The sequence below is a fragment of the Momordica charantia genome (genome assembly GCF_013281855.1).
Source record: "Momordica charantia cultivar OHB3-1 chromosome 4 unlocalized genomic scaffold, Mcharantia_2.0 BLBB01000004.1, whole genome shotgun sequence".
NCBI classification, from domain to species: domain Eukaryota; kingdom Viridiplantae; phylum Streptophyta; class Magnoliopsida; order Cucurbitales; family Cucurbitaceae; genus Momordica; species Momordica charantia.
The window spans coordinates 17,085,618-17,098,623 of NW_028275162.1; the positions used below are offsets into that span (position 1 = coordinate 17,085,618).

At 39.7% G+C, this 13,006-nt stretch overlaps 1 long non-coding RNA gene across 1 annotated transcript; it reads right to left on the minus strand.

Annotated features, from left to right (window-relative positions):
- Nucleotides 1-1,490: 1,490 nt before the first annotated feature.
- Nucleotides 1,491-4,029, minus strand: LOC148211949 (uncharacterized). The gene is made up of 4 exons (XR_015790531.1): nucleotides 3,587-4,029; nucleotides 3,453-3,516; nucleotides 3,260-3,365; nucleotides 1,491-1,793 (listed from the first exon to the last, which is right to left on the minus strand). It is a non-coding gene; the product is annotated as an uncharacterized LOC148211949 (long non-coding RNA).
- Nucleotides 4,030-13,006: the final 8,977 nt, after the last annotated feature.

A 13,006-nucleotide genomic window follows, 5' to 3' on the forward strand; every position in this document is an offset into this window, starting at 1 on the left:
AGAATTTAATCATTTTTGGCCCAAAGAGGAATGCTACTTTCATAGGCAATTCTTCAACTCTGAAGAAACAGAAATTATCAGAAGACCCGCCTATGGCCATTCCATTGCCACCTATTGAATCGGCGTAGACTGCTTGTAGTCTCGCCGAGCACCATGAAAATTATCTGTTGGAATGTCTGAGGTTTGGGGGACCCTTGAGCAGTCAAAGTATTACGTGATTTCTTATTTCATGAAAACCCTCAAGTCCTTTACCTTATTGAAACAAAATGTTCTGAGCAAGTCACTAATAAATTAAAGGTCTCGCTCAATTTTCATGGCTGTTTTACTGTCAATTGCCGAGGTTTAAGTGGCGGATTATGTTTACTTTGGAAAGATGATATTGATATAACCATTTGTTCCTACTCTCCTCATCATATTGATTGCTCAATCTTATTCGCCTCTATATCTTGGCGTCTCACAGGTTTTTATGGCCATTCAGTTTCTCATCATCGTCACTTTACTTGGGAACTTCTGTGCAGGATTTATGACCAAGATTATTTGCCTTGGCTAATTGGTGGAGACTTTAATTCCCTTTTATAGAGCCATGAAAGTTCTTATATGTCTCTGTATGATCAAGCAAATATTTCAGCCTTCTGCGAAATACTGGATCAATGTTTTTTTAAAGGATATGGGTTTCCAGGGAGGTCAATATACTAGGTGTAACAATCATACTGCCAGTGGCCAACTATGGAAGCGTTTGGACAGATATGTGTGTAACGAGGCCTTTAACTCTCATTTTCCAAAAGCTTATGTTGCCCACCTCAATTGGTTTAAATCATATCATTGAGCAATCGCTTTATTTGTCCCTACTATTGGTGCAATTAGGGAAAAAAGGTCTTTTAAGCCTTTCCGGTTTGAGGAATGTTGGACCATAAACCAGGAATGTGAGAAAATTATTTATGATATTGGATGTTGGTCAGCCACAAATTTCATGATAATTCATTCTCTTCAGGACGATCTAGCAGGACTGATTGAATTGAAGGAAATTTATTGGAAGCAACGGTCCAGGGAGAATTGGCTAAAATGGGGCGATGGAAACACTAAATGGTTTCATAAGAAAGCCTCTATGAGACAAGCCTGTAACTCTATAAATGGTATTGAGCGTACCGATGGCAACTGGACTGAGAATTTGGGCGAAATAGAGAGAAGTTTAGTTGAGCACTTTAGCAACATGTTTACCTCATCTACTTCTTCATCTCCAGATATTGATTCCATTATGGACCTCGTTCCCACTTCAATATCTCTAGAGATTAGTGCTAGGCTTTTAATGCCTTACACACAAGAGGAGATTCAGATTGCTGTTAAACAGATACTTCCTACAAAATCTCCGGGTCGTGATGGTTTCCCTCCACTATTTTATCAAACCTACTGGAATATTGTAGGTGCAAAGGCCACTGAAGCCTGCCTTAACGTTCTCAATAACAATCTGGAGATCAAAAGCTGGAACAACACATACATTGTCCTTATCCCCAAGGTGAAGCATCCAAGGTCAGTTTCTGACTTCTGCCCAATTAGTCTCTGTAATGTGTCATACAAAATAATCTCTATCAATTGCAAACCGCCATAAGAATGTAATTGGTTTGGTTATTTCGGATGCCGAGTCAGCGTTTGTCCCAAATAGGGTAATTAATGACAATGTTATAATTGGTCATGAATGCCTCCATACTGTCAAAAATTGACGCTCAGGTTTGAATGATATAGCTACCCTTAAGCTTGACCTTAGTCTGACTTTTGACCGTGTGGAGTGGGGTTACCTAGAAAAGATTATGAGAAAAATGAGGTTTGATGACAGATGAATTGATTCTATTATGAATTGTATCACTATAGTTTCATTCTCTATTCTTATTAATGGCTCTCTGTGTGGATCTTTCAGTTCTTCCAGAGGAGTTCAACAAAGAGACCCACTCTCCCCATATCTTTTTCTCCTTTATGCTGAGGGACTATCTGCCTTAATTCATAATAGCAATCGTTTGGGAAGGTTAACAGGTGTTCACTTTGGACCTTTTAGTCCAAGCATTTCTCACCTTCAATTCGCTAATGATAGCCTTATCTTTCTTAAATCAACAGAAGCTGAATGTCTAGCCATTAAAAATATCTTGGAGAGTTATGGAAGGGCTTCAGGTTAGTGCATTAATTTTTCAAAATCTGTTAATATGTTTTCCCCTCATGTTCATCCGGAGTGACAGATTTACCTTCAAAACATCTTCAAAGTAAATCTGGTTGATGATTGTGGTCCATATCTTGGTCTTCCTTCCCATTTCTCTCGAAGGAAGGGCCTAGATTGGAGTTTTCTAAAAGATAAGATTTGGAAAGTTATGCAAGGATGGAAACGCAACTTTTTCTCCATGGGTGGACAAGAGGTTCTCATAAAAAGTGTTGGTCAGGTTATCCCAACTTATGCGATGAGCGTCTTTAGGCTTCCAAAAGGTTTCTGCATGAAGTTTCCCAAATATTTGCTCGTTTTTGGTGGGGAACATCAAAAAGTACAAAGAAACTCCACCGAATGAGTTGGGAGAGAATGTGCTTTCCTAAAAAGTTAGGGGGCCTTAATTTCAGGGATTTGGAAGGTTTTAACCAGGCATTGGTGGCTAAATAGGTCTGGTGCGTTCTACAAAACCCAAATCTCCTTGTTTCCAAAGTTTTAAAAGCCAATACTTCCATGACTCGTCAGTGCTCCAGGCGACTCCTATCAGAAATCAATCCTATTTCTGGCACGGTTTCATTTGGGGGCGAGACCTTCTAACCAAAGGGTTGCGTACTAGAATTGGCAATCGATTGAATATTAATGTATTCATAGATCCCTGGATTTCCACAACCTTATTCCTTTCGTCCTATCACAGCTCCCTTTGGTCCTCATGATTTTAAAGTGGCAGATCTTATCAATACTCAAGGAGAATGGGACGTCCATCTAGTCTCTAACTCTTTCTGTGAGGAAGATAGAGATCTTATTCTTTCGTTGCCCATTAGTCCTTACAACTTAATTGATTCTTGGATATGACATTTTGACAACAAATGACATTATAGTGTTACAAGTGGTTATAAACTCTATATTCCTCAGAAGTGCAGGGGTGTATCTACAAGTACTGGTTCTCGGGGCTATAATTGGAAGACTATTTGGGAGTTAAAGGTTTCATAAAAATTAAATTATTCTTATGGAAGGCAGGTCATGATCATATCCCAACAACTCAAAATCTTAGCAAAAGAGGAATTGATGTGGTACCTGAATGTTTCTATTGTGCTAAGCTGGAAAGTACATCTCACGCTGTTTTCTTCTGTAAAAAGGCCAGACAAATATGGAACCTGATGTTTCCCTCTCTTCAATTCACCTATGAACAGAAATCTTAGTTTTATAGATATTTGGATGCATCTAAATGATAAACTAAATCCAGAAGAAAAGATCTTGCAGCCTTTACCTGTTGGGCAATTTGGTGTAATCGAAATACTTTGGTCCATGGATCAACAGTTTCCAATCCTGCTCTAAAGAGTTCTTGGATCAATACTTATTTTCAGAGTTACACACATGCTCAGGCAAATAAGGGAACCTTACCTCAGCGGAGATCAGACTCTTTTCCACCCCGTCATTGGCTTCCTCCTTCCGGCTCAGATGTGAAGGTGAATTCTGATGCAGCTTGCTGTTCTACATTAACTGGATTAGGTTTTATTATGAAAGACCATTCGGGCGATTTGATGGTGGCGAAATCCATTTTTCTACCGCTATCGTTGACCCCCCTTTTGGCTGAAATCAGAGGAATTTTGGAAGCCCTTAAGCTTGCTTGTTCGAGGAATTACCGTCACCTGGTTATGGAATCCGTTTGCCAAGAGGCTATTCGCCCGATCAAAGGAAATTTTCACACTCTAAGAGACGAATTGAATTGGATTTTGGAAATTCGTTCGCTTGCCATAGTCTTCGAATCCATTTCTTTCATTCATGCTCCCCATTCTTGTAATGTTAGTGTGCACTTCTTAGCCAAATGGGGAATTTCTGCCTCTACCACGTGTTTATGGCAATCTTTTTTCTCCACTTGGTTAATGGATCTTGTAAAAGGGATTCCCATTCAACCGCTGGCCTGGTGACTTAATTTAATATATCTTTCTTCAAAAAAAAGTATGGTTTTAATTAAATATGTGATATTTAATTAAAGATAAATAGTTAAACGTTCATTATTTACTTAATTAATTTTTGAATTTATTTAATTAATTAATAATTAATAATTAAATTTATTAATTAAAATACAGTCCCGTGCAAATTTGCAGGGGAGTGGGGAGTTATAACGTGGGGCAACTCCTCATTCACAACAGGTAGAAACCAATTCTTTAACTACTTCTGTGGTTTTTCACAAGTCCCCCCACAAACAATAAAGATAATTCCCTTGTTTTAAAATTTGGTTCCCACCATACCGGTTCTCGCCTAGAGGATAACAAGGAAGACTTGATGGCATCAATTAGTTTTAATCATGAAGAAAAGTTCTTCAAAGGTAATATCACTTTCTCTATTTTTTTGTTTATGTGTTCTTAAATTTCAAAGGAAATCGAACAAAAGCGTTAATTCGCTTCCACGGCGGGATTCCATCCCTTCACTTAGTTATAGAAAGAAACGAGAACACAAGGTGTATACCTCCGATTGTACTGCTTTTTGTATTCTTCCAGCCTATTTTGATAAAATCCTTAGCTCACCTAGTAAAGTGGATGTAGACCAAGTAAACCTTGGTCGAACCACTATAATTGATCTTGTCATCTCTTCATGCATAAATTAATTTTTCGGTGCCATTACCCCAAAAAACCCTACATTAGCAGTTCGGGTGGAATCAGACATGTGTAATAGGGGTGTAAGGAAAAATCGATAAAATTGATAATACCGACCAAATCGACTATCGATTTTCTGTGTTGATTCAATCAAATATATAAACTGAACATAAACAATCGGAATCGAGTTTAGCTGAACAAACCGATTAAAAATTAAACCGACCGATAATGCAAGGTTTGCTTCCTTTTTTTTATGTTCATGAAAAACTGAACCATGGCCCATGTCCTTTGTGTCGCCACGAGTTTACGACGTGGAGCGATCGACTTTCTTCCTCAGATGAGAAAAATGGAGTCGCCACCAGTCTTTATTTATAGGGTATGATTGGCCACCCAAATGCATGGATAAGTTGGTATGCATGAAAAAGATATGGGTTCGGGGGTCTTTTGTGTATAGGGAAGGTATTAGCATCCCACAACACTCGTTCAATGAACGATAATTTATTTTTTATATAATTTTGAAGAATGAACGATAATTTATTTTTTATATAATTTTGAAAAAAATGACCTTCAAAGAAAAGAATTTTATTTTTAAATGTCCCACGTTTTATTGATCATTATTCATAAGGTAAATAATGAACAATAATTAAGAGTGACCTAAAGTCATTAAGAAAATTTGTTTATTTGAATTTAATTCAGCCTCCCAAAATAAATTCATCACCTCAAGAGTATTACGGAATCGACCTTTCGAACTCCTCAATTTCCCTCATAGAAACTTTTTAGGAAAAATATTAATGACAAAGATTTGATTTGTTATTTTTTAGAAATATTGTAAATGCTTTTAAAAGTCTTGAAATTTTAAGGAGTAAACGTATTTATAAAAGATATTTTCTTCGGTAAATTTTTTTTTTCAAACCATATTGATTGAAATTACACATGTTTTTAGGAAACATATTAAAAATGAAATCTTGGCCTCTTGAGATATCTTTACCCTCAAGAATCCGAGAACATCGGCCTCCCGAACATTTCAACGTTCCATCGTTGGGGCTTTCGTTTACCAAATTTTTAATTGAAGATATTTAATAAAATTAATACAAATAACACTTATTGTACAATATTATATACTTTTTTCAAATATCATACATGTAATCAAAATAAACATGTTAAAAAGATAATCAATAAAATCACATGTTACAAATAGTTCAAGCAACCATAATAGTTCAAGCAACCATGATATGAAATTAGCAATAGAGATAAAAGAAGAACAAGGCAAAATAAAATAAGGGAAGAAACATATCCCTATAATAATGTCGAAAGAATTAAACTTGCGCTTGGAACATAGGTTGGCAAAACAATATATGAGGAAGTTTTTTTTTTAACAAAATATATGAGGAAGTTTATCAATCTACTTTATTCGATAACAACATGGAACACTTACTATCTTGAGAACAAAACTCCGGTTTTTGCCTTCTTATTCAAATGTGTCGCAAGTCAAATGATGAAGAGGAAAGTTGTGGTGAAAATAGTCATAGAGCAAACATGTGATAGATTGTGAGGAACGAGTAGGAGGTGGTGATAGAGAATTTGTGGGCAACGATAATGTAACGAGTCAAGATAAAAAAAAACAAAAGGAGGCAAACCTTGAGAGAGAGCAAAAAATGAGAGTATTAGCCTTTCTTTGTGATGTGTTTCTCCGTTTCCCTAAACGTAAACCAATATCACCTATTTATAGTGTTTCAAAATCCTAATTTTCAAATGAAAAAGATATTTTCATTCATTACACAATCAATCAAATCTTATGATTTTATTTCAAATTTTGATTTTTGACCCAAATTATACTAAATCAGAAGTAAAACTTTTCCGTATGAGTAAGATTTTATTTTATTTTTATTGAAATATTTTATTTTGAGAAAATATGGAAATTCACATTTAAGCCAAAAAATCTTTTTGATTTTATTACTTTTTGATTTTATTTAAATGATTTGATTTTGAAAATGAAATCAATATTGAAATCAAATACTTTTTTATATTATTTATATTTTTTTTTGATAAAACACATGCGACAAGCTACTGTTGTACGTACTTAGCTGTGACCAAAACAGCAGTCAGTACGGCCCTCATCAAGGAAGAAGATGGCAAGTAGCACCTGATGTATTATACCAGCAAATCATTGACGAATGCCGAGACGAGGTACCCTTGCATCGAGAAGCTAGCCTTAGCCCTCGTGACCTTAGCTCGACAATTAAGGCCTTATTTCTAGGCGCATCATGTTACGGTGCCCACAAATTTCCCACTAAGACAGGTTTTCGATAAGCCTGAGACTTCATGCCGTTTGATGAAGTGGGCACTGGAACTCAACGAGTACGACACTGGATTCGAACCTATAACCGCCATTAAAGGACAAGCAGCTGCAAACTTCATAGCCGAGCTAAACCCTTACTGACCTGGGACCAGCGTCAAGGACCAGTGGACCCTATACGTCGATGGTTCTTCAAATGAAAAAGACAATGGGGTCGGAGTGCTCCAGCTCAAACCAGGAGAGCTTCTGCTTTGAGTACGCTCCAAGATTTAGCTTCCGAGCCTCTAACAATGAAGCTGAGTACGAGGCATTGATTGCTGGTCTAAGGGATGTGAGCCAATCACCTCATCATCCTTAGTGATTCGCAGCTCATAGTCACAAAATCAATGAGGAATATCAGGCAAAACATAATCGAATGGAGCGGTACCTTAGTAAGGCTAGGGAACTCCTCAGCCAGTTCAAAGAATATGTAATCTAGCACGTTCCAAGGTCGAAAAATTCCAACGCGGACGCGCTAGCCCGGCTCGCTTCAGCATACGAAATCGACCTACCGCGATTTGTCCCGATCGAAGATCTGAATGAGCCGTCCATAGGTCGAGCCGAGCTGATGGATATCCAGCCTGCCTCCCCTACGTGGATGGACCCAATCAAAGATTATCTCAACGGAAAGATACCAGAGGACCGGGCCGAGGCAAGGAAACTCGGATGCCAAGTTGCCTACTATGTCTTGCAATAAGGAAAGCTATATAAAAGGGGCTTCTCTCTCTCCCTCTTGAAATGCCTCGACCAGGACGAAGTGAACTACGTGATGAGAGAAGTTCATGAAAGGATCTGCGGAAATCATTCCGGAGCTGGGTCCATGGCTTCATAGATAATTAGGCAAGGCTACTATTGGTCAAGCCTAGATCACGAGCAAAACAGTTCGTCAGGAAGTTTGACAAATGTCAGCGCTTTGCTAGTATATCGCACCGACCTCCATAATTCCTCACTCCTACCTCAAGCCCTGGCCCTTTGCTCAATGGAGCCTCGAATTGATTGGACCACTTCCAATCGGGAAGAGTTGGATCAACCATGCGATAGTGGCAGCAGACTATATCACCAAATAGGTCGACGTAGAGTCGTTAGCGAAAATTACCGAAAAGAATGTGACGAGCTTTGTCTGGAAGAACATTGTTTGTCGATTTGGCATTCCTTATGCCTTGATAATGGAAAACGGGAAGTAGTTCGACAATGCACGGTTTAACAAGTTTTGCGAAGAGCTCGACATCAAACACTTCAGCTTGTCTCTGGCCCACCCCCAAGCCATTGGGCAGGTGGAAGCCATGAACAAGATTATAAAGCGAGGTCTGACATGAAGTTGGAAACCTTGAAGGGTCGTTGGGCCGAAGACCTTCTAGAAGTGCTCTAGTTGTACCTAACCACGACTCGGAGATCAACAGGCAAGTAGTGATATCGAAATTGAGCGTGAGAAGGTGATTCAATGCTCAGCTCAGATCACACTTCTCATTAATTAGCTGCATGGTCTAAATGCGTGCTAATATGCATCATGGGCCAGACAAGTTATTACGGATTGGGTTAACTGTCAAAGTACACGTACTTAAAGAAAAACGGAACAACAAAATCATTTTTATTAATGACAAATTTTGACTAAGGCCTTGAAGCCTCAAGTGGTATAAAAGTGGGCCGAGGCATAGACACCTTCGACCCTGCGGAATTTGCAACAAAAAATACATGAACAGAAGCTAGCAGATTGCCTTCAAGCACCCTCGTCAGCCACTTGTTGTTCAGCTCGAACCACCCCTAGATCCTCCACTAGGGCCTCAACCTCGGCTTCTTCCATAGCCACCTTAAAGGCTGTATAAGTGGGAGCCAAGTACAGTTCGAGCGCTAGCTTTTTCACCTCAGCCACAACGATATCGAAGCTTTTGTCAACAAGGTCCCTCACTAAATCATCAAAGTTCAGAAGCTTTTTCATTGCTGACTCCAGGAAGTCGAAATCCTTCAGTTTGACCTCACGGTCAGCTTTCTCTACTACCCGTTCAGTTGCCTCCTTCTCAGCTCGTTCTTCGCTTTTTGGGCTCTTATCTCCATAGCCCTGATTCGGCTCGAGCCCGAATAAGGAGGCTCTCAAGAGAAGCATTGTTCTTTATGGTCACCTCCATCTCCTTCTCAACTTTTTGCATCTCGACCTTCAGCTTCTCAGTCTGCCAGGTAGCTTCTGATTCCGGAGTGAAGCTGGCCTTGCGCGCTGTCAGTTCCTGGCTCACGATGATCCGGTCACGGTAGGCTATGAAGTGTGGCTGAGCCATCTGATCGATGAGGCCTTGAAGATAGTCCCCAGGCTTCTCGTAGAACCAGTCTTCACAGTCTTGTAGAATCCGAGTCGCCTCGCGAACAGACTCCCTTGTGAAGCTCGCCTTGAAGGGGTATGAGAAATCCTTCGTGGGGATGGAGATAGGCCGAATTTCATCTCTGAAGTGGATGCCGATAGGCTTAGGAGGAGAGTAAGACAAAGCCTCATTCAAGCGCTTCCCTTTCGGATCGGCAGATGATGAGCCTTTGCGTTGGGAGAAAGGCAGTACTGTTTGCAACGGGTCAGCTCGGATAGCACGCGAAGTTTCTTCGGACTCGCGCGCAGCCCTGTCTGACTTCCCCCATTTCTGCAAAGTTTCACCGCGGTTCATTGAGTTGTACAACTTGGACACCATTCTATCAAGACGAGCAACACAGTCTGGTTTGAGCTGAGCAAGTCCACAGAGATGCATGTTCACTTTGTCTAAAATGTCTTCCTACTAGAGCTGGTCTAGCCGTTTGATTCTTTCCTTTATTCCCAAGGAATATTCGCTAATCCAAGGCGGAGTCCGAGGTAAAGCTGTGAAACAAATAACATAGTCAAACATAAGGGAGTGACCCGAAGCATAAAAACTCGACCTATAGAGACTTACCCACTTTCCCAAACTCCATGGGGACTTGATAGTATGGCCTCCCATCTCTGGTAGCCAACAATTCCCCTTAGACGAGGAGCCACTTTTCTCTCCAGAAATTGTTCGTAGATGGAGTATGAATGATTTTGGTAAAAGTGTTCCGAGCTGATATGTAATACCGACTCGAGTGTTCCTTATATGGTTTTATGAGGTGAGTTATAAAGAATTGGCCGACGTCTAGTAACAGGTCGGGTTCACCTGCACTGAAGCCCCATCATGTGTAGTACAACCCTAGCAAGGTAGCCCATCCATTGGACGCGAGCTGAGCTGGGGCCAAATTGGTAGCTGACAAGAATCGTTGGATGAAAGGGTGGAAGGAAAGACGAACCCCTCTCTTGAACATCTGAGGGTACATACTGACCCATCCAATGGGGGCATTATCCAAATGCTCACTGACGTGAAGAAGACGCATCCTAATATTTTATGGGATTTTATACATGTCTCTTAGTTCTTTAAGTTCATCCTCAGTATATTGGGATGGAGGTCCCTCTACGTGAGGAGGTGGTTCTACATAAGGTTCACTCTGACCTGAACTATAAGGGCTCCCTATCGCTAATGAACTCTCTATTTCAACCTCAGCCCTAGAAGGTCCTGCGATGCCGTCTTCCTGATCTGCGCAGGGCCTCAGTATGATTCTCCCTGACTCTGAGGACAACTGACTCATAACTGAAAGGTGAAAGAAAAGAAGAGCGAACTAACATAAATGGTTACTGAACCGAAGGCACCGCAGGAGTAGAAAAGTGAAAGGATTTGAGAGGAAATTTTGTTTCTTCAAAATGAGAAAATGACAAAGTGAGGTCTTGTATTTATATTAAACCTTGGGGTCATCCCAATCTTTTGATAGAATAAAATCTAACGGTGCAAGATAAATCTCTCCAAAAATAGCTAAGCATGACGTCAGCTCGACCTTTCGCATTCTGATCGTTTGGGTGAATCTGGGTTAGCTTACACTTTTCCTGATACATTGAGTTGGACCGACTGGGTCACTTCGGCACAGTGGGGGCCAATGTTGGAAGTGATTTCTCAACTCACACGTGGCATAAAGTAATTGGATCATATGAGGTGTACGTGTCTTATATTGCCAAAACGCAAGTTTCATTACCTCAGCCACGACTCTTATGTCTGAGCTGATCCATAGGAGTGGCCAAACCGACCTGTTTGTATTAAGCATCATTCCCTAAGTCTTTGGTTGAACCACTTACCTCACCTCGGCTCAGCCTCTTCACCGAAAAACTCTATGACAACACGTCGCATTTCACGGCAACCTTAAAGAGCCGTTGAGGCCTTGTCGGGGATTTTGTCTATAAATAGAATCATTTCGCTTCATTTTGAGGTACGCGAAAATTCGATTCTCTCTCGAGTTGATTCAGATATTCACTGACTTTAGCATCAGAGTGCTCACTCTGTTTTGCAGGTTTTCTGTGCAGTATTCGAGGCTCACTGTCCAGCTCATCTTAGTCGATCCGACGCTCGCGGAGTTGATCATTTTCCTGATCAAATAAAAAGTAATCAATCAAAATTATTTAGAAAGTAAAATAAACTTTTCATCTTGAGTTTTGGCCAAGTTTCTATTTAGCCTATGAAGTTCAAAAAGTGACACTTTAGTCCATGAATGTGAGAAATGGTTTTAAATTGATTAACGGAAAAATGATGTGATACGGTTAAGGTGACAATTTTTGATTGAGGTGACAAGTTTTATTAGTGCAAATAGAATCAGTGAAATAAAAAATAAATTAAAAAGATGTACAAATCCAATTTGTAGTGCAAACACACACAAAAATAAACTCACCAACAAAATGGTGGACTTTGCGGCAAATACGGTGACTTTGGGTGAAGGGTGTGTGATGTAGACAACTTGGATGTGACTCCAACGAGTGTCAAATGTTAGCACAACAGGTACTGGGGCTGCCAAAAGGTTTGGAATTTGTAGTGCAAACACACACAAAAATAAATTCACCAACAAAATGGTGGACTTTGCGGCAAATAGGGTGACTTTGGGTGAAGGGTGTGTGATGTATACAACTTGGATGGGCTCCAACGAGTGTCAAATGTTAGCACAAAAGGTACTGGGGCTGCCAAAAGGTTTGGAATTCGTTGTAGGGGGCTGCTCTCTCAAAGAAAATTCTGGGGCTGCACAAAAGGACTCTCTCATGTGGCCCAGTGGGGGTGGCAGCTGTCTTCCTTCTTTTAGGCTGTCTAAATAGGTAAAAATAATCCAACAATAATTTTAAATCAAAATATAATCAGTGTTAGAATTATTTACCAAAAAAAATCGATTTGGACAAGATTTGGTGGCCCAAAATTTTCTCCAAAAACGTCCAGCTTCAAATTTGGAAAGCTTTCTACTTTGACACCTTCTTTTCTTTCACTGATAACTTCTGCTACAGACCATGGATAGCGGCGATCTATATGTCCCTGAAAATCTCTTTCAAAGACCTTTAATTTGGTATCTGATTTGACTATATTCAACACAAAGGTCAGTAAAATATGAATCGTCGAAGTTGGGACACTACTTCTTCGGCGGCTGTAGGATTTCCAGATTACACAGTGCTCGAAAAAGCGATAAATTCTAAACCACTAATAAAAAATTATCGATTATAGGCTCTATGGAAAGTTAACACATAGATCTTTCGAATGGCACCAGTTTCACTTAATTTGAATTTTTGAGCAAAAAGTTATGGATGTTTAAAATCGGCTCTGGGTTTATGCTCTCTGCAGGTTTCTCTCAAAATCTGGGGTTCGAAGAAAAATTGATAACTTTGGCTATATGGTAAGGATCAAAGTGAAACTTGGTTTGTTGGAAAGCTTTTGAGGTGAAAAACATAAACAAACAAGTTTTGGACACTTTAAGCAAATTTTCGAAATAAAAAATTCTTTGCAAGAATGATAGATTGAATGGCACGCGGAAGAACAAGAACAATAGAACTTCTTATGAGATTTTTTT